General features: G+C 44.0%; 1 long non-coding RNA gene across 1 annotated transcript; it reads left to right on the plus strand.

Moving 5' to 3' along the window:
* Positions 1 to 813: 813 nt before the first annotated feature.
* LOC118170966 lies at positions 814 to 21448 on the plus strand. The gene is made up of 7 exons (XR_004752972.1): positions 814 to 1629; positions 3486 to 5163; positions 6121 to 7189; positions 11735 to 11786; positions 14243 to 14351; positions 14515 to 17820; positions 21342 to 21448. It is a non-coding gene; the product is annotated as an uncharacterized LOC118170966 (long non-coding RNA).
* Positions 21449 to 22304: the final 856 nt, after the last annotated feature.

Here is a 22304-nt window from a genome sequence, read left to right on the forward strand (position 1 = left end):
ACTGAGTATATGTAAAGTTTAGGGAGCAGGGCACCAGCCCTGCCGCCAAGCAGGGAAGCCCGGTAACTCAAATACCCAACAGCAGCTGAGCTCCTGCCTCTCAACAGCACTAAGGCAGAAGAGTTGGATCGGTATGGCTGAAACCAGTTTCTAAAACTCCAGAGCTCAGAAAAACTATGGGTTCCTTTTTGTATAATTTTCTGTGAGATTTGTTTAACGTGAGTAGTCATCCCCTGAGAGATCTTGGACGGTGCTAGGCTGCATTCAGGCTAGGAAGCACAGAATGGAAGTCATGAGAATTGTTCAGCTGCCTCTGCTCTCTGCCTGGCAGCGCCTCCCTTAATCTGCTCATTTAAAAGGAATCTGGTGAATTTGGCTCATTGCTTTCTGATCACTCTGCTGCCAACAGTGAAGCCAAAGTCCATAAGCTGTAGAAACCTTTCAAAGTGTCGGGAAGATGTGAACAATGCGACTGCCTATTCCAAATCTCAATCATAGGAAGCATGGTGCCCTGGGGTGCCCTGACAATCATTGCCTTTCTCATTCTGCTCCTGAATCAACTGACCCATTACCTATGCCTGTTTTGTTATTAGCTAATGCCTAATTATTTTTTTCGCTGTTGAATTACTTGCAGCTCTCTTTAAAGTTTAGTCAATAAGAAGATTAAAACATAAATGCCATTAAATATGCTTTAAATATCAGACCTATTGAAATATTTCCAGGTTCTGTATCCTCTTAAAAAATAATCCCCATTCAAAACAGAGAGGAAATGTCAGCTGCATGAGTGTCTTCTGAGTTTAAGATTGGATTATACAGGGAATTATGTAGAGTAGCTTTGGAAATCTGATAATGAAAAAACTTTGGACTCTTTTATTTATGACATTTTAAACCGCTGTAACGTTTGGGGAAGTTTTCAGCATTGTACATGTACTGTTAACCCCGCATGTAAAATTTTCTGGGGTAACTCCATGTGAATTAAAGGTCATATAAAATGAGTTTAGATTCAGTCAAGCTGGATTTGCTGGGATTTGAAGGTGATATCTGGATCTGCATGAGGTTGCAATGGGGGTGCAGGCATATGAGGCTGTTGCTCTCAGCCACCCCATACAGGATGCTTGCTCGCTCCATAGGGAGTGCAGTGAGAGAGTTGCCAACGTTAGGTGTTATGGATGTCCTCCTGAATCATCCTCTATGGGAATCCCACAACATCCCCGGATAGAAATCTCTACACCTCAGTGCCAATTTATTAACAAGTGTAGTGAGCCCTGGGAGTCCCTCAGAAAAGGGCCAAATGAAGCCCGATTACAGCCACTTCAGTTTCTATGTTTAAGTGCAGTAGGAAAATGCTCACAGAAGGTCAGGGCAGGACTTGACTACTCCAAACCCTGAAGCTCGTGTCCAGCATGGGATGCCAAAGTGTCTGTCTGATGTCTGGGACAACCCTGCATCCTCTCCTTGTAGGCCGGCCACCACAGCAGGAATTAAGGGATCCTCAAGTCTGCCCAACGTGCCAGGGAGCAGGGCTCTCTGCCAGAAAGTACAGACAGGATTCCTTTCCAAGGCTGCTGGATATGCTGCTTTTGGAGGCAAAGAGCAAAACCTTCAAACCAGCTTGGCCTTTTGCATTGTGTAAGCACAGCAGGACTGGAAAAATGCCAGGTCACGCAGTGCTGGAGAGGGAGAGAGGGAGGGAGGAGGACGGTGAGTAACCCCAGAGCTTGGGTGTGGGTTTGCCATCTCGCTCTTCCCAGCCCTCTGGGTGGAGCAAGTACACTGCAGACCCTGGAGCAGAGAAACACAGGACCTCTGTCTTTGGTGAAGTCCGCAACCGGTGTTCATCGGGGCTGGCAGTGCATGACTATGTGCTCCTTTCACAAGGCAGCAGCTGAACTGGAAGATGTTCCTGTTGATGGAGAAATGCTCCTGGAAAATATTGACCGGGGAATCTATCATAAATATGCCATGAATCTATGAGCTAGTGGGAAATGTTAAAGCAAACATGTTTAGGACAGAGGCTTTCAAAACAGGCCAGGAAAATTCTTATTCCAGCAAGAGGTGACACGCGCTTATTCTTTCTTCAGCTGGCTAAGCAACAGCGGGAGTGTTTCCTACTAAACAGCCTCATTAGCATAAGAATAACTACAGGGTAAATTTTCAAGCTCATTCCAAGTGAATTCGAGGGGAGGGGGGAAAATATTCTTTTAATATGCGCAACTCATGCAAACAATGATATGAAACTAATTCATTTCATCATATTATCACCATATCATATTAACTTAAAAGAAATAATAATGCAACATGGAAATGTTTGCATATTAGAGAGAACTCTCATTGTACCCTATTAGCACCATATCGTATTAGTATTGCATTAGGCTATTATGCTCCAGTGCTAAAATGATGAAATCCCACTGTGAAAACTGATATTGAATTCTTGTAATGTTTCAGAACCGTTTTTAGCACTGCATATAAATAATTCATGGGAGCAGATCTAATGAATTGATGAAAACCCCCCATCCCTTGACATTGTGAGAGTATTTATGAATGTAAAGTCATGAACAGGATTTTATTATTATTATTATTATTTATTTATTTTTAACGGGGATGGGCTGGGATTGAAATATCTGGCTTACCCTCAGCCCCATGTCACTTAGAGCACTGGGCTGGGTGGCCGCGTCCCTCTGTGGGCACGGTGAAGGCAGCATCTACGTGGCATGCAGCCCAGGGTCGGGCAGCGCGGCGCAGACCTCCCTGCTGTGCTGAGCTGGGCGCCCCGGAGCCCCAGCAGGGCAACCCCCAGGCACCGGGGCACTGCTGCTCTGGTCCACCCCATCGGCTTCCTGAGTTGTTGAGATCTGAGGCTACCGGCAATTTTTTAATGAGAAATTACGTATCTAACTTGAAGGCTTTTGTGGAAATAGCCCTTAGCTCGCACAGCATTTGAATCCTACAATGTGACCGGTATGGTGGTTGTTAATGAATGCTGTGCTGAACTTTGTTTTATGTAGATGTATTACTAGTAAGCTGTGTCCCGGTGACTGTTTAGGAAACCAGAGTCCTGTAGCAAAGGGAGGTATGATGAACTAGTGAGATTAACCCAGCCTGTAGAGGCCCCTTGAGGAGCAGCCCTGATGCAGAAGCCATAACCCATCTGCATGCCCGCGAGAAGGGGAGCAGTTGTGGGGCTGCTTGGAGCAGATGGCCTGCTTGCTGGTGTCCGGGTCGGTCACCTTGTTCCTTTCCCTCTGCTCTCTCCAGGCTTACACTTCATCCCTCTCCTGCTCCTCTGGCTGCCTGCTTTTACGTCCAGTTCCACACAGCGCTGGGGTCCCTAAATCCAAACCACACTGCTCCCCAGGCTACTGGGAAAACAGTAACATGGGACCCCTTTGTAAGCCCGTTAGCTTTCCTTTCACGGAGGTGTAAATTGAGAGTAAGAGATATATGCACAACAAGGCTGGCTAACTGTTCCCTTTGCTTTCCAACAGGACGCAAAGGTGCTGGCATGCTGTGGATCCTGCTGCTGGGCTCAGGGCAGGAGCCCTGGTCCATGGATGCCGTATCTTGAAAGTTTATTGGGCTCCTCAGGCTTGTCCTTTCTTCAGTAACCTAGGATGCCTCTGCTGTGCCTGCAACAGGAAGCATAAATCAGAGAGGAGAAATTACTGTTTTCAGTGCAAGACGCAGCGATTTGGGAGAAGTTTCTCTAAAGGTCAGCAGGATTCGTGTGCTCTCAATGCTCTCCCCTAGTCTAAAGATTTCAAGGGAAAAAATTCAACACCAGGCTATGGGATGTTTCTGGTTTTGCGGGATACAAGGTCAGTGCATTTATGACCTTGTTTTGAGCAGAGGAGTGGATGAGGTGTGAGATCCCAGGAACAGCATTACGCAGAGAAAGACTAGGTGAAGAGGCGTGAAATTTGGGGTATATTGTGACTCTTTGCAATATGCCTCTTTATATGCACAGCTCTTTTCTTTAAGACTGGGTGGAGAAATGGATCCATTCATGAGCATTTGATAGTATGGTAGTGTGGGAACATTGGTTTTCTCTCTGCTCTTTTTCTTTCCCTACACACAGTGTTGGTTTTCCATCCTTTCCTCCAGAATACATGGGTGCAGAGATGCTGAAAGAGCTCTCTTTAGCTCCTGGTTTTTGTGTCCAAAATTTGAAAAAAATGGACAGTGCTTGGAGTTCATCCCAGCTGGTTCAACTACTAGTTTTCACTGGTGATATTAAATTACATGCACATGCACATCACTAGTGGAAATAGTGTTAGTTCTTCCTATAGTCCGTATATACAGTTTTTAAATAACATGCAAGAGAGGATTATTTTCTTGTGGCCTGTTTTTCAGGTAAGTTGAATACCAGACTTCACATTTGTTTGTAATTTATGTAGACAAGAGTTTTCCTCTGTGAACTGCAGAATTTCAGAGATGTTTGAGTGTTCACCTAATTCATACTAAAAATAATGTATTTTTAATGTTGGCATGTGAACCACAGTAGCAGCACATGCCGGCTTTACTCCAGCAAACAAAATCACTTGTTTATTTCACTGAAACATTTTATATATATTGATGGAAAATGGACCCTACGTTGTGCTAACTGAACAGTCAGTAAACTAGTAATGTGATATGCTGCCAAAGTATTGTTTAAATAGATTACAGCAGCTTCTTGTGGCTTACTGAATTTGTTTATGTGGGTCAATATGGCCTAATTTTTCCTGTTGAAGGTCTTCTCCAATTATAACCATGAATCATTTTAGGTGAATGTGACAATTCATAAACAGTTCTACCGCTATAAATACCAGGTGTTTAGAAAGTACAACTTAACCTCCAAACACTTACTGCTGTAATTACCACTGAGTGTCACGGTAGGATGGGAACAACTGTTGGTGGTGAAGAATGACGTATTTTATTCCAAGTGTGAGTGAGAAGACGTACTTTATTCCTAGAGTGAGTGACAACATTGCTGAGATGCTCGCAGTGCCAGGGGAGCACATCGGCAGTGATAAGGTGGAGGATAGGAAAGCTGTGCTCGTGCACCCGCGGGACACCCCGGTGTCTTTGCCAGCAGCACCTGCCACACAGCAGAGGAGCGGCTCCTGCGCCGGAGAGATGCTGCGTCCCCCAGGCACCAGGAACATTGTGCAGTTTGCCAGTCAACAGGTATGGCACATCCTACATGTAAGAAATGCCTTTTGCCTTATTAACTAAGAGTTCCTATGTGCTTTACTGCAAGTCTGGCAGGTTCAGTGAGATATCTAATAGGAAATATTATCCCAGATTGGGCTGGTTCAGTGCTGGAATTGTTTTCAACATTCATGAATAACTCTTCCAACGGTGAATTGGATCTCCGGCAGAGATCGGTATTCAAACAGCATACTGGTTTCTGGGCACAAATGTTCGAGTCTATTTGCCACTCTTAAAACATGTTTTAATCATAAGTTTGGGGCTTAGATGTTGGTCCTGCTCCCCAGTGAATGAATAAAACTGGTGTGAATTTGCTTTTGCACTTCCTTGAATTTGGCGGCTGCGGCGTTGGAAATGGCTGCAGTGTAAGTTAGCAGCTCCCAGAGTTGCTTAGTTATTTCAGCCTCTCCACAGCTCCATGCTTTCTACCATCTCCCGTAACTGCAGACAGCACATCTCCTTGCTGCTGCATGCTTTGCTCTTACAACAGGCATGGGATATGTCTGCGTCGCACGCTGTGGTAGGGTACCAGCAATAGCTTTGCGGGGCTGGGAAGGGGCCATCCAGGCTGGAGTTCCAGGTTTCCCTTATTTTCAGGTAGCCTGAGTCTCTCTACACTGCACCGCAGAGCAGACATACTTCAGCGACAACAGGGTTGTCTTGCTTTAAGAAAAACTCTCCCTGAGCACACTGTATTCCCTTCATTTTGCCAGGGAGCGCTGGGAGACTGGGGCAGGGGTAATGTCCTGGCCTGTTGCGCCTCATCGTTTCCCTGGAAATCTGCCCAACCCTTTTTGTCCTTCACCTCAGATACATCTCTCCTAAATCCCAAAGCCTTTGTTTCCCTGCTAATTCACATTTCTGACCCTTCGAATCTTAGTTTGGACTGCTAGTGGTATTGACTTCCTTGTGCCTATCTCTGTTTCTAAACAGCAGGGGGGAGAGTTTCTGTGAGAATCTGAAAATAGACAGATTGAAGATATCCACAGCCCTGTGTGAGCTGGATTGTAAACAGCTAAGCTTCTTAAAAATTTGGTTGGGTTTGCTGTATTCACATATACCTCAGTAAACACGGCAAACACTCCTTGGTTTCCAGAGCATCTCAAACGTGTGCACTCAGCCACCGGGACTGACCTCACCGGAGCTCTCAAGCGAAGAAGGATATGACAAGATAGAGCAGGACACCAGACTGGCAGTGAATTGCACAGAAGAGATGTTCTACAGGAAAAGTCGTGAAACAGGAAGATAGGGGAGCAGCTTAAGGTCTGCAGTCTGTCCCGTAAGTGCTTTTTGGAGGGGAAGCAGAAATGCCACTTATCTGTTGTGTGTACTGTGGGACTCTGTTCCTTCAATGGTGAAAGGACAAAATCATGAATGCGAAGTGGATCACAAAGCAAATATTGAGATATTTTTGAAAATGAAGTCAGTCAGCTGCAGGGCTGGGCTTCTTCAGTGACGGCGAGGTTGTGCTGGTGCCTGACCATCAAAGGACTAAATCAGTGGTTGTATGGGTGGACTTGGTAAAAACACTGCAGTTGGATTCAGTTGTGTGGAGTCGTCACAGGCAGCATAGCACAAAAGCTTCTGGGACAGGCTCGTGGGGGCTGCCTGAGCCGTAGCAGAATCCTGGCAAGCAGAAGATGCTCTGCACATTCTCCAGCACGAGCCTCTGCCAAGTAATGTAGCAAAGCCCAGTGGTAGTAAGCCTATGGATTTCATATGGATTTCATGCAGCTTTAACAGGCTTCTGCACGGAGAAAGCATCCTGCCTTTGGCAGAATAATAGTTGAATTACTTGAAGTCCAATTACAATCAAATCTTGTTAATTTGTGCCCATAACTGGAGATTCAGCAAGAATGACAAAACTTTAGCAAGTTAGAGAGGAAGTGGTACACACATTTTAAGAAGTGTGGCTAATGCATTACAGAATTCATTATCACCTTACAAACTTCTTCACACTCCGGAAAAGGATGAATGCTCTTAATTCATTTATTTTGACAAGGTTTGTTTCTTAAACATCTTTTGTTATTGCTGATAAGTTTGCACTGAAAAAAAAAAAAAGGGAAAGAAATTGTAATTAAGGAGACATTAGAATAGCCCCTTCTTATCAAGTCTGTGCCATTTTTTGGGGGGTACAAACTGTAGCATACGAGGATAGAAGTGAACGTGCTTCACTTCATTCTGCTCACAAAAGCCGCTTACTTAGCCAGTGCTTGGCAAATCCTTTCTGCAAAGCAGCAATACCAGTGCCTTCATTTGTCAGCCTGTTGGGGAACTGTTGCTTTTTTAAAAAACAAACAACCAAAACAAATAGCTCTAATTTGGCGTGATACATTTAGAAAAATTTAAATAAAAAGGAATCTTTATATCATGAAAAGGGTATCTGTGGATCTCTGAGAATGCGATACATGGAAGAGATTTGACTGAATTTTTATTACTATTCTTAAAATGTTGTCAGTTTGTTCACTGCTAGCATATTGTATCTCATTGAATAAGAAATACAGTTTGGGGGAAAATAGATCAGATTTGCAGGTCAGAGGTTCTGCAAAAATGGGATTTGAACCTAAGTGCAGCAACCTTGAGGCAAAGCTGCCCTTCCTTGAATGCCAGACGTGAAACGAGGCTGATTACCATAACCTGCACTGTCTCTTTGATTCGGACGGCGATGGAGGCAAAGGTCAGCTCACGGCATGAATCTTCATGCTGATACCTGGGCCACCACCGTCTGCAGACAGGCACTTTCCTTTTTTGCCAGTAGCACAGTGGTTACAGATACCTGTATCTGACTGTGTACCACTTGTAAATCTATAATTAATTACCATAGGTTAAACAGACTGAGGAAATAACTGGAGTCTTTTTGAGGAAATGTAATCGTCAATATAGCAAGACCCCTGAATTATGGATTCAGCAATGACTGCTATTACAGAGATGGCATTAGACGAGTATCATTTTGTCAATTAACCTTTTACAATTCATAGTTTATTATAGCCTAGAACAATCCATTTTTAAAGACTTTTCTTTCTTTTTTTTTTTTTTTTTTTTTTTTTTTTTTAAGCACGACTCTTGCTGCTTTAAACACTTACTACCTGCTCTTTAGCCTTTGAACATAGATGGTTGTACTTGCTTAGCATAATGGTCCCTGGGTCACAAAGCTAAAGCAAACCCTTTTAATTTATTGGGGATGTCATTTTAGCTGAATATTTTGAAGATGACAGAATTTCCTAACTTTCTGATGGCAAATCAAGCCAACCAAGGATACAAATGTATCTGTGTTCCTGGGTCCAGCCACTTTAGCCTACTATAATTTAAGCTTCAATTTCATAACCTACAGTGCTCTGGCTACTTAGCAAAAGAAAAAAACATTCTTAGTCAAGACTATGTAATAGAGACTTCTGCAATAGCAGATAAAATTGCAGTGACGAAGTAATTATCATAAAAATGATTCTTTTCTAAAAATACTTCAAAAATTCTCTACTGTAAGAAAGGGAACAGACTAGTTTTGATGAAAAACACATGGGAAAATGGCAATATAATTTCTTTGCTATACAAAAACAATTATTTTTTCTGCTAGAAATAGTGTTGCTGTAGCTGCTGTGGTAGAAGGGTGCAAGGTTTGAGGGGAGAGGTAATATTTTTTATTAGAACAATTGACATAGTAGAAAAAAACAGAAATGCTTCCAAGGGGTTTGTGTGTCTGAAAGCTTTTTTTTTTCCCTCCAACTATATCAGCTGGTCTAATAAAAGATATTCCTCCTGCCTGCAATCCTTGCTATTTTTGTACATCTCCATCTCTGAACAAATGATTTGTCCACTCAAAGGACAAAGAATTCTACAATTCTTAAAACTGCTATAATTTGCTTAAAATTGATTCTGCAATACTAAAAATTAAAAATGCTTCATTAAAATGCTGAGAACTTAGGTTTGGCTTTGTGTTTTAAAGAGAATAATTGCAACTTATGAAGGAACTACATATATGTGAGAAAATGTGGTCAACTCTTCCCTTCAGTAGCTTTGAAGCAGCAGTAATCTAACAAAGCACCTTGCTCTTGCTGTGCTGACAATGAGTCCGGTGTACAAAAAAGAAATTAAACAAAAAAAGACATTTTAATTTCAAGGTTCACTGGAAAAAACACAAAAAAAATCAATGTTTGCCAAAGAGAAAGACAAACTCTGAAGGGAGATGAAAAAAATGTATTTACAGGATTCACAGAGAACTTTATAAATAATAGGGCAATAAAAAAGAAAATAAAATATTTGTCCACCTTAGCTCTAAATATGTGGGTTATACTCCCAATAAATCCATTACAATGAGATAACCTGAAGGCATCATCAAATTACATTGTTAACAGCTTGAGTATTTATTAGGAATAGGAAAACAAAAACAACAACAAACAACCCCCCCCCACCCAACCAACCTAACAAACAAGCCAAGAAACCCCCCCAGACCAGACCAGAACACCCTATTGTGATAACGTTAACTAACGATTGAGACTGAATCTGGATTTGCCCTTGCCCCTCTCCTTGCTCCCAGCTGCGTTGATGCTGTGGCCTCTTCTACCCTGTCCCCTCCGAAGGCTGTCCCACCAGTGTGACAGGTGGTGGCAGAGGGTCAGCTGGAGCGGTTGCCTCCACCCCGTGCCCTGCATTGCCCCACAGCGATGGTCTTCTGCAGCCCCGCGCCCGCAGCCTTCCTGCGAGGCAGCACGGCCCTGCGCAGGCACAGCACGGGGCTCCCACCCCGCCCCGCACAGCAGAGCTCCCGGGCCATCTTCTCGTCTGCACAGGCTGCAACCTATAGCTTCATGTACTGTAACGAAGCTTTAAGTTAATTGTCTTCCCCTCTGTGTCCTCATGCTCTGTGAGATGGAGCACTTTCTTTCAAGTCTGGAATCCGGACTTCACAGCTGAATTTCCTGCTCCAGCCGAGGCTGCGGGAGCCCCAGCTCCTGTCCCCCTCCAGGACAGCCTGGTGGCTGGGTGGCTGTGGGACGGCTACAGGCACAGTGGTGGCACCCGGGGCCTGGCCAGAACTGCCCCGAGCTCTGGTGGGTGCCGAGCTGATGTGCTGGTGCCGATTAGCCCCGTCAGTGATACCCCATCCTGAGCAGGCACTGCTGCCCGCATCATGGAGCGGCCGCACGTGATGCCCCCCACCGCAGCTCCTGCCCTGCTGGAGCGCTGCACAGGGGGACAAGCCCTCCATTCCTCCTGACTCCCTGCAACATCCTCACACGTGGACACACAAGGACTTGGCCGTCCCCAGGCCCGCTGGCTGCGCATGGTGGGAGCAGCAGGCTCTGCTCTTCTGGCGCTCCCCACACAAGCGCAGCGGGCGCTCAGCGCGGGGCAGCCTCCCGCTGCCGTGAGTGCCTAGGCAGGCAGCAGCCACTGATGCATTTCTTTCTCCTCATTATTTTTTCCCTGCTCTCCGTTTGATCACTCAGCTGTTCACCACAATGGCAAGATAAAAATGCAGCACTTCATTGTTACGCTGAGAATCTCTCCTAACCAAGGCTTTTTAGTGCATGCTGAGAGCAAGGCCAGGCTTTCTCCTGGACAGGTGAAGATCAGGATTCCCGAGAGAAGACTGTCCAGTTATGGTTTGGGACAGGCTTTCTGCTTTTGCAGTGCTGCCTCCGCCTGTGCAGCGACTGTCTGTGAAGCCTGTAGAGAGAGCTACAGCTTCAGCTATCCATGCGGCATAGGCGTATGCTCCACTACTGCTCTGCTTTCAGCCAACAACTGGGAGCTTCAAATGGCTTTGGTATTTAATGCTTTATCTAAATCATCCCCCTGCTTCCTGTCAGCATGTTCCTGGAGCCCTGGTGGGGTGGCAGGGCTGCAGCTGTGGGCCCCTGGGTGCACGGGGCAGGCAGGGCTGCTCCGGCTGCCTCCGTGCCTCCAGCACCCAGCTGCGACTGCAATGGCAGACCAGACCTGCACGCTGTGCCAGCCTGGCTAATGAACTGCACATGGCTTTTAATTAGATTCCCCAGGCACATGGTCTTCTTCTGCGAACCTGCTCCTGGATGGGAGATGCAGGGATGAGAATGATCTGCCCGGGAGCCTTTGCTTCCTGCACCCACCCTTCCCTGGTGCCTGCACCTCCCGCCTAGGGCTGTTCTCCTCTGGAGTTAAATCGATTTTGCACAAGCGCTAGTGTTCAGGACCAGACCTGTTCTCCCTGCCAGGTTTGTAATGCCTTTCTCCCTATTAGTTTTCCGATACTCAGCTATCACGGCTTTCTGTAAGGATGTTTAGGTTTTATATGTACTTTGTCTGACATATAAAACACTTTATAAACTTTATCCATTTAATTCTCCTACACTGTGCACTGTGCTGTAGGAGCATTATCTTCACTTTACAGATAAGGAGATTTACATTCACACAAAGCCAGATTGGAATTGGGGTAAGGACCAGGCTCAGAGCTCCAGATATGACAATAACCTGCTGCGTGCTTAAGACAGTAGATTGTACAGCTCTTTCCCAGCACAACGTTGCAGGTCAGACCATAGATTTCCTTCTTACAGGCTCCTTTTTGTTTCAGATCGGGCTAAACCTTGTTGGATGTTTACCATGCATTTCAGGTAGTAGAGCAGGTAAGCTTCTTTATGAAACAAAAGGTGTTCCGTGACCACAGCTCTGAGGAAAGTGACAGGGACAGGACTTTTTGGCTAGCTGCTGACATGTGGTAAAGGATGGTAGGAAAGACCTAATCTCTGGTATTTATGTAGGTAAAAAGGAATGCAACAAAGAACCCAAACATTTCATCTGATCTTCCAAACTAAAACAACTCAACTTTCTTTGTCTTCCTTTTTTTTTAATGTTTTTTATTTTTATTTTTTAACTAATCGCATGTGTCAGCAGCCATCACAGTATTTAATTTACAGTCATTAAGTCAGACTGCCTGATCAGCATCAAAAAACATTTACAAACCATGGGCTCATCTATGCACATCAGCTATGTTGTGCTAGCCTCAACCCTCCCGAGCATGCACTGATGCTCCTGGGTTTGGTAATGAAGTTGGTGCTGCTTGGCTGGTTTGCATCTTACTTGAAGAAGGTTTTAAAGAACCCAGCTCCTGAGATAGACAGAAATTTAATGATTTAAGTGAAGCAATGTCTTGTCAGCTGCAGAGTTGGTTCTGGGTCTGTAAATCTGATCAAATGCACTGAATACAGTTAAGGCTGGATTCACAACTCTGGGAGGAGAAATCAGCTCTTACTGGACAAGAGGATTTTATACTCAATAATTAGGCTAAATGAAGCCGTTACACAGAATGGTGGCAAAGAGCCACGTTTCGCTGGCATGTTATAACATCACATAATGCATGAACGTAGTGTATGCAGTAGGTGCTGGTTTCTCCTTCCAAAATTTTTATTACAGCCCTAACTGACACTTAATTCTCTGCCAATTCCTCTGCTCCCTTCTCATGCTGGCAAAAATATAGCAGGACACCTAGAACTGTAGGCCTTGGCAGGATCATGTGAATATGCTGAACACATACATGCTGATTAATTCATTGCCTTAGCAACTGAAAAGTCTCACATTATTCTGTCTTGTTTATTGGCCCTTTCAGAGCTAATGTGAGCAGTAAAGATCATCCGCAGGCGAAATACAGCATCCATTAACTCCTTGCACCTGCAAGGACCAAAAATCTCCTTTGATCCCACAAGATTACCTGTTCTGCAGAAGTCAGGTAAGTGTTCTTCGGTACACCAGACCAAAAACCCCTCCTGTACATACCGAGTACACAATGTTACCCTGCTAAACTTGTTATTGCGCCACCAGGGGCAATATACAGCAGCTTCCCCTTGTCTTGTGGGTGTACAGACGCAAGGCGTAAGGGAGCAGGGAGTCTCGCTTTTGGATAAAGGCGTGCAGTTGGAGCCTTGCACGTGCGATGTTGGTTTCCCCTCCAAGAGGCGCCCAGTAACGCCTGCCACTGGTGTTCCCTCCCTGCAGCCGCAGAGGCAGCAGCAGCTGTCGGTGCTGTGACCGCAGGGAGGAGCCGAGGGCGGCTCTTCATAGAGCTGTGGGAAAGAGCTGTCCAGGGTGTCACTGCAAGCACGGCGTCTGGGTGCCTCTGTGTGTATATTAACCATTAAAAGGAGACTCATAAGTCCCTTGCTTTTACATATTTTGCTTCCAACGTGCATGCTGAAGCAGAAGCTCCTTGCACACAGCCTGAGGCCATCTACTCCTGGGCTGGGCTCGCTCCCACTGTGCAAGGAGGCTGCCAGTGCTTCCTGCTGTCCCCTGCCTCCCGGGGCCACATCCGAGCAGCACGTGGCTGGCCCCACGCTCCTACATCCATCTAACCATCTTTTCTTTGCGTGGTGTAGTTCAGCAAGGCAGAGCCACGCGTGGCACCAGCCTTGTGGCCATCCGAGGAGCGGTGTCCCCCCAGCCTGGCCGGAGCTGTGCCCATGCCCAGGAGCACCGCACTCCCCGGCGATGGCTGATGAGAGCAGTGCAGATAAGCTGACGGGGCAGTGGGCAAACAGAGCAAGAGGGCTGGCACATTAGATGGGAACATCTCAGTTCAAGAGCAAGCATTATGTTCATCTTTCATTTTTTGATTTAGCTCTCATACTGCTTAGTTAAAAAACAAACCAAAAAACAGTTTGCTGAATCACTGCTGCCAGGTGAGTGTGCTGCTTGACGCAGTTCTGCAGGTATGAACCATAGCTGCTATATTTTTTCTAACTGTTTTAGAAATATTTTCATATTCTTTTTGAACTTTTGCCTGGTTTTCAAGCTAAAGTGAGCCAGTGTCCCTCATTCAGTTGGTTTTGTTGCTGAATCCAAAAGTATTTTTTGTTGCTAAATCCAAGTTTTTTTTGTTGCTGAATCCAAACGTATTAGTTGGACTGCCTGCTCCTCCTGGTTGTCCTCCCTGAAGGTCCAAAGAAGGTTTTCACATATATTCCTCCTCTGAGTCCTAACAGAAGTCCTGATGATTTTTTTTTTTTCTGGAAGACTTTGCAGAAAGTCTCCTTTTCTCTGTCAATCTGTGGTCGCTGCCTCTCAGTGCTGCTGTCCTCTCTCACAGACGTTGCATGGAGTCTTAAGAGCTTGAAAGTGTGCATGAAAAAAGCACTCTCTGCATTTTGCCCTGCCGTGTTTTGAAGCCCTGTGACAGGTCCTGCAGGCTTGTTTGGGTGAGCACACACCAGCAAAGGGTCCCATCTCTGCCAGAAAAGACAGGAAGGTCCTGGTGCTTATGCCACCCTCTGTACAGGACCTACAACAACTTCACTGCTTTTAAAGTAGATGCTTCTCTTTTTTTCTTTCTTTCTTTTTCTATTTCTGTGCAAATACAAGCTGCCCCTTGGTAAAATCTGAGCTGAGAAACATCTAGCAGTGCTGTCAAGAGGAATCTACATTTGCTTCAGGGAAAATACGTGACTCATCCCTGTGTCCCTGCTACAGCTGTGTGGAGTGAAGTCAAAACCCCCAAGCCTGGGATGAAGCCAACTTCCAGCAATACTTCTACATATATTATAAGTCCAATACGAATGCCTACAGACGTTTCGCAGACTGAACTCAGAAACGTACTCCTTGACACCGAGCCACCATATTAAAGGTGTTGAAGCACACGTTGTGTAAGCCTGAGGCAATATACAGAATTAATGAAAGAAACGCTGCATGCTCTGAGCTTTGTAGACCACAACATGAAATGTCTGGATTTTTTCACACACAATTTTTCACAACTATGAAAATGCTGATTCCAAGTATCCTAGTAAATAGCTAAATAACAGTCCTTTGACCCTGGTGAGACAATTCGACACTAAGAGATTTTTCTTGAAATTCACAGCTGTTGGCTATAAGAAATGGTCTGGGGGTATTGGCTTTGAAACAGACATTTTTTTCCCCATTACATACTGCTGGTACTACCCTTGAAAGATGCACTGTGATGTGAGGTTTTGTACAAAATGAATATTTGAGTTTTGAGCTATGAAAAATGGCTTATTTTTCTGAAGAGTGTGAAGCTCCGAGCTTTTTCTGAAGCTCTGAGCTCACTGGGTTCTACTGATTGATATCCACAGATGAGCTAGTCCTTAAACCTTAAACCACTCTTCTTCCTGCAAGTATAAAATAACAACACGGGCTGTCGGCAGAGTACCAGGTAAATGTTGCCATGGGCCCAAGGGCTTTCCATGTCCCAAGAGCTCTTTTTGGAAGCCAGCAAATGAATATCAAGTGAAAACATATTTACTTGATGCAAACAGCAGTGAGATGATGTTTGCAAATGCCTCCTTCTGTTTCCAAACAGTACAAACAACAAATTACTGCCTCAGACTGATTTCCACCAAATATATTTTCACACTTTTCCATTGTTAGTTGGTTGGCTTTTTTTAATTTATTTTGTATTTTTTTTTTGGAAGGGGCAGGGAGGCTGAGGGCAGGAAGTGAATGCTTTGTAAGCTATCCTCAGCTGGAAAAAAGTCAAGAACCAGCAGTATTTCAAGTCAATGCATTTTGAACAGAACTCCGATATTACTAGTTGGCCAATCTTTTTGACTTCAGATGTTGGTAGATTTTTTTTTTCCTTTGGCCTGGTCCATTTGGATAGCACAGAACTTCAGGAAATTAGTGATGCTGCCTTTGAAAACCCTGCCTATTTTACAGAGAGGAAATACTTAAAACTCAATGATACGAAACTAACTAGATATATTTGAAATATTGATTACATATATCTTCTGGAATAGGATAATGGGATATTCCTGGTTGCTATATGCATGTTTATACGTCTCTGAAATGTTTGATTAATGTGCACCTAATCTTTCTTTCTGCTAATAGACCATCATATTTCTTACTAAGAAATGAATTATTCGACCACTGGTACAAGTGGCTGAGAGAAGGCCATTTATAATGCTGCATCTTCAGCTAATGTTTCTTTGGCAACTAATCCTTGACCTGGAAAGCTCTTTCACTGAAAATGACTAATATTGTCAATTTTAATTTCTGCTTTGAATATGTTTTTCTGATGGCAGTCTAATCTATCCTAAAATACTTTATACTTTACAATATTAAAAAAACATACATAGAAAATAAACAAAGGAAAACCCTCATGAAGCAACATTTGAATCCTGTTTCTGGAGATGTTATCCCAGAACTTTGAACTTATGCAAAAGCAGTATATTGGCAAAAAGAAAGAAAATATTTTAAAAAGCAAAATAGAATTGACTTAACCTATCCTTTTCTTTGTTCACAAAATAAATTGTCATTTTAGGCTGGTACTGATTTTGCTTTCCATTTTTATTTTAAGATTAACTCACATTTGAATGCTTTTATCATTTTCTGTATCACTTTTTTGAGCAATGTTATTTTTCATATTTCTGAAAATTGCTTAGTTAAGAGATTCGACAAATAGCAGGTTGTAATAACAACAGTTGCTCTCTGCTGGCCTTGTGTCTATCAGCCCTAGTCTTATCATTTGTACACTATAAGCAGCCCTTCTTCATACAATCATTTTCAAAATTGCTGTGCTAAACTTTAGGGAACAGGGATGTTCACCACATTTGTACACTCAGTCATGAGCTCAGACAAGAACGCTGAGCATTAGGCATGGCAAACAAACCATGAAAACTTACAGTTGTCAGACTGGATGACTTTTGCAGAAAAGCTGCAGAGGGTTAGTTTGTTCCTTGGTACCTTTTGTAAGAAAAAATAAGCATTTGCATACAGATTTTCAAAAGCTTAAAAAAGATCAATAGCAAATATAACCCAGTGTCACTGATGTAAAGGGCCAAGCACTCTGAGCTAGGGTCACAGCGCTGAACAGAGGCCTTAGTATCCAAATTCTCCTTCCAATTAGCAACAAAAAAGTGGTAATTTGCAATTTCTGTCCACTTTAATAAACTGTACAGATTTCAGACTGCCCTGCATCTGACATCCAGAGTCTTTTAGAGACTATCCAGTTGCCACTCAAAAGCAGGAGCATTTTAAAATGGGGGCCTTCTTTAAAAAACAGAGAACACCCACTGAATCTGCAGATCGGCAAAACCAGCCTGGCATTTTAGCATGACTTCAACTTCAGTCTGAGGAAGCCTGAGCCTTTTCTGTAGTAGAATTTTCTGGAAACGGCATTCACAAGAAGCAGTAATGAGTTATATGGCATCTGCTGACTTTGACATGGAGCTTTTTTGATCCATCTTATGGATTTAAATTCTCCCTATTGTGTTAACGCTGTGACTTTTTGTAAACCACAGGAGTGGAATTTCAACTGGGACTCTACTCCTACCCTTGGCTCCAGGCCATAGACCTTCCAAGAGCTATTGGGAGGTTGAATGTAATAAAGATTACTATGACTGTCGAAGCAATGGATGCAATCAATCCCTCAGTAAGTACTGGAAGCCCTGTTAAAACGAAAACTGAGAGAAAGAAGAGTTTTCACAAACTAGCTGTGTAGAAAGAGCAACTACACAGACTATGCTCACCTGCAATAGATGAGCTAATAACCTCCAGCCCCTCCCTTTGCTTTTGTCCCCCATTGTTACATGGGGAGGTGAGCAGGAATCTCTGGTGGTGAAGAAAAGTCTTTGATTTACTTTTTTGAACATGTGAGTTTGTAATTCAACTACCTGCTCCTGAGTTGAGGGAAAAACATCTATGTATGCTGCTGGAGTAAGTACATGTATTATGGGCTAATATTGTCACTTTTCAAGAGTACAAGTACTGTAATTTGCTGTGCGTGTGCTTATCAAAGCAAAGTTTAAGAAGTCTCCTAATAAATGAAAAGTTTTATGGAGATTTATTTCTTTATTCTTTTCAAAAGCTTCTGTTGAAACAGAAAAGTATCTTTTTGATGAGAAACATCCACCCTTAACAAGCATTGCCATCTAAGCCTGTCTGGGAGCATGGGGTGCATCTATGCTCTGTATATTGAGGTATCTTGTTCAATCTTGGGTAGAATTTATAAGGAGCCCCCGCAGGTCTGAGTAACTTCAGTGGGGCTGGTTGGTAAGCTAATGTCCTGCTGTTGTTTGCAAAGGAAGGAGATGTGAGCTTTGTTTGTAGAGTATGATCTAAGAGATGGTTTCTAGAGACTTCTTGACTTTTTCTATCTTGATAGAAGACTACATCTTTTTACAATATCAGGAAAAAATATATTTTTTTATAAGATAAGACTTAATAGTGAATTTTTCAGTATTTGTGTCGAGCTCACTGCTAATAGAAAGGAACAAACAAACAACAAAAAAACACCTAACCTGAGCATTACAAACAAAGGGCACAGGAAGCTTGGGGGGGAGAAGGATATTACAGGAAATGCTATCATAAAGTACACTTACAGGGTGGGGGGAGACAATGAAATTCTGATCCTGTTTTGCTACATTAGTCAGTCAGTCTGATTTGTCTGAGAACTTCCCGTGTGCAACTTCAGTGAGGTCTTTAGCTGATGCTGAGGCCCGCTGGCAGTGGGATTGTGTGGTGATGTGTGGGGTATCAGGCAGGCTCCTGTTACCCAGATCCTCTGCAGCTTCACACATGCCGAGTGCTTCTTGGCCTCAGCTTCTTCGTATTTACGTTGTATTAAAGAAAACAAATGCCACCACATAAGAAGCTTCTTCCTGAAACGCTTAGCTCCTGTAGGGCTGTCAGGCATCTCTCCCCTCTTGGACTCGCACGCAGCCCTAAGCAAGACGCTCCTGCTGCCGCAGCAACTGACCGTACAATGAGCTGCTAATTAACGGGAGTAGAAGGCACTTGCTGATGAAGTGACTGAGTAATCCCTAAAAGAGCAAAAGAGAAAGTATGAAGCCTCTGCAATTTGAGTACAACTTTTGGAAACTACATTTGTCTTACAAGCAAACCTTGAGATCGCAGCAAAATTGAAGGAAAACCTTGAAAAACAATGATAAGATTTTGAGTTAAATGTTCAGGTGCAAGAGGCAGGGAAGTGTAAATGCCTTCAGTTTTCTGCCTTGTTTAACTCTCTGCAATTTCATTTTCCAAGCCGTGATTCATACGTTCATACGCTCCTCTCGAGACACATCCTCCTCGGGTGAGGGAGATGGCGAGCTCGGGTGTGTGGCTGAGGCCTAGGCTGCAGCAGGAGCTGGCACCGTCACGGCGGTGCTGTGCCTTCACACCTGGGGACTGGGGGGTAAAAATAGTCCCAGCTGCTGCCCCTGCCTGCGGGCTCATGGCAGCAGCAGGCAGATCTGCAAGGCAGGGCACAGCACCAGCCTCCTGTGCAGGGTAACAGGCACCCTCCCCACAGAGGGAAGGCTCCCTGGGTCCCTGCTTGTCACTGCCTGGCAGGCTGGGCCGGGGCGGCCTTTTGGTGTGGCATGGGCACCTGCAGGTGGCATAGGCCCGTCTCCATCTGGTGTGCTTGGAACCACTTCCCAGAGAATGAACAAAAAAAGCTCGTGAGAGGATAGTTATGCTAAGAATAATGAATATCAGCTATTCCATGGGGACTAACTTAACCGGGTACTTAGGTGCCGGATAATTAAGGAAAATGAAGATCATTAAGTAACTGCTGACGCCTCCCCTTCTCTCTCCAGTGCGGCTCCTAGCAGGAAGGAGGCAGGGGACTCTGCGAGGTACCTTGCAGAAAGCCACCTGCGAGGCCTTCACATGTCACAAATCAAGTTTTTTGTCCCCCACCCCCTCAGGTAGAAGCTGTTTCAAATGACAGTGAAACGCTAGAAGTAGGGAAAGATTTTCTTATTTTTTTTCCCTTTCTTACTGGTTTCTGAAAAAGCGTGGTTTATATGCTGTCAATCATTTCCAATGATCTCAGTCCGGTGTTTATTCAAAAATCACGTTTGGTGTAGCTGGAAGTGTTGTTACTAACTGATGAGCAAGTCTGAATGCTGAAAATGAAAAATGATTGACATTCTTTAAGGTAAAGAGGGAGACTCTTCATCCAGCAGAAGCTGCCACTGCAACAGATGCTGTTATGGCTTCTGACACTGATCGTGATGAGTGGTGTGTAATGTCAGTAAAAGATGAGAGGCTACAACAACAAAGTGAAAAGGAAGCCTCTGAACATGAATCCCATGGCACCCTGGTAACAGTTAATAGCCATGACTTTCCTGGCTAGAAATATGACTAAAAAGGTCAAACATATATTTGTTAACTTATCATCTATTCAGTAAATAAATATAAGAGCTTGTTAATTAGCATTCTATTATTATTTGATTCTGGGTTATTTATTATTTTTATTTTTGTTTCTTATATTTGCCAGAAGCCATGGGAAATGTTGTCTGGTGCTCTTTTTTTACCATTTCAGGTTTTCCTTTTGGTTAAATATAGCAGATATTTACAGAGAATAATTCATAGCAGAGCTACGCGTGGTCCTGAATACTTTGAGGTACTCAGGGGTAATACTGCATGTTGGACATCTTTCCAGCAATATTAAGCAGCAAGTTTCCATGTGCAATTATAAACTTTTTCCCTGAACAGTAACATCATTTTAGGTGTAATACCTTCTCCCCCAATTTGCTACAGGAAATCCCTCTCTAGGCATTCTGCAGCAGCATTGGTCTAATGTGGGCAAGGCTGCTGGGGGGCAGCTTAGGAGACCTGCACCATCAGACCAGGGCTCGCAGAAAGCTTCCCTGAGAACACGACAGCCACAGTACCTGCCTCAATTTACCATGGATGTGGGTCCTTCAGGGGAGCAGCCTTTCATTAACCCCAAAATTGTTGATACAGCTCACTTCTTATAAGTGGTGTTCTTGTGCTTCATGGAGAGCTGTTTATCTTTAAGCCATGATTTAACTCTTGTCCTCACAGTTCTAGGCTTGCAAGTGAAATTAAGGTCATTATTAAATTGTCCTGCAAGTGGTATAAATATTTACACTGGTGCAATGTGTATACCAGAGTCTCTTGTATACTTTAGTAATAAAACGTGGTCTGGTTATATTCACATACTCTCTTGATGTGTGTGCATATGATGAGAGCCAAGTGGAAAGCCCACACTGAAGAGTGAAGCACAGCCCCCTTTCATACCCCACTTTACTGCACAACTGTAGTCACATACCTATCCCCAACATGTGCCTATGGGACGTGCTGCTCAGCCTGCTGCCTCTAGGGAGCTGAGTACAAATCTGGGGATATGCTTCAACTTCTATAATTGCTGGATTTACTCTTGGGCTATAGTGTTGTGATAATTCTCTTTTGCTTAAATGCAGGAAATGGAGCTCCATGTTGTCCACTTGGGGACAGTGAGTTCAACAGTGCAATATTTCTTCATAAAAGTGCTTTCTCTCACATGGAGAATCTCACGTGCATTTCCCCAGGAGCTACTACAAATTGAAATTGTGTCCACATTTTCATATGTTCAGAGTTTTAAAAACAACACCACCACCCCAAGAGTCTTCCTCTTTCTCTTTCCCTGTTTGGCCTCGTTTGGGTGTCTCTGGGATATGTGCCTGAACACACGCTTAAAGCTCATTGGGAATGTGGATCTGTTGTGAAGGGCTGGATTGCTGCTTCCTTCTCGGTTAGCATACTGCCCATGAAAGATGATATGGAGCTGGGTGCTATGATTTGGATATGTTTAACATGACTAACAATGAAGTTAAATATCCGTCATTAACAACACATTTCTTTTTTCCACTACTGTGGAGAGTTTGATGTAGTAAGGGTGTTTCTGAGATGCTGTGCGTCAGCAGAGACTCTGCAGATGCCCCCAGGTAAGCCAGGCAGCCCAGTTCTTTTCTTTTCTATCTCTTTCTGGGTGCTCACCTTACAAGGTAGATGAGCTCATCACTGCATCCCTGGGCCCATGCTCTGATTTGTACAGCATTTTCTCCTAGGTCATGGGAATCAGTGCATGTAGGTTCTTGCGGAGCTAGCAGGTGGGTTAGCCAACCTCGTGCTTTACGTGCCGTTAACTTGGCATTTCGAAAGCTGTCTACTGTGTGGTGCATGGAGGCTTCAGTTATTTTGTCCCATAAATTCCAGATTCTTGTTGCGCTTCTGCACTGAAGCTGACACTGTACCTTCTTCTCCACTGCAGGAGAGTTTTGTTAGATTTGTCTGCATTTCACAAACAACAACTTGTCCAAAGGCCACTTGCAGAAACACTGGTAAAGCATCATTGCTCTTCTCTGACATGTGACCACTTCCAGGTGCTCTTCCTCGCTGGAGCT

This window comes from Oxyura jamaicensis, chromosome 8 (genome assembly GCF_011077185.1).
Source record: "Oxyura jamaicensis isolate SHBP4307 breed ruddy duck chromosome 8, BPBGC_Ojam_1.0, whole genome shotgun sequence".
NCBI classification, from domain to species: Eukaryota; Metazoa; Chordata; class Aves; order Anseriformes; family Anatidae; genus Oxyura; species Oxyura jamaicensis.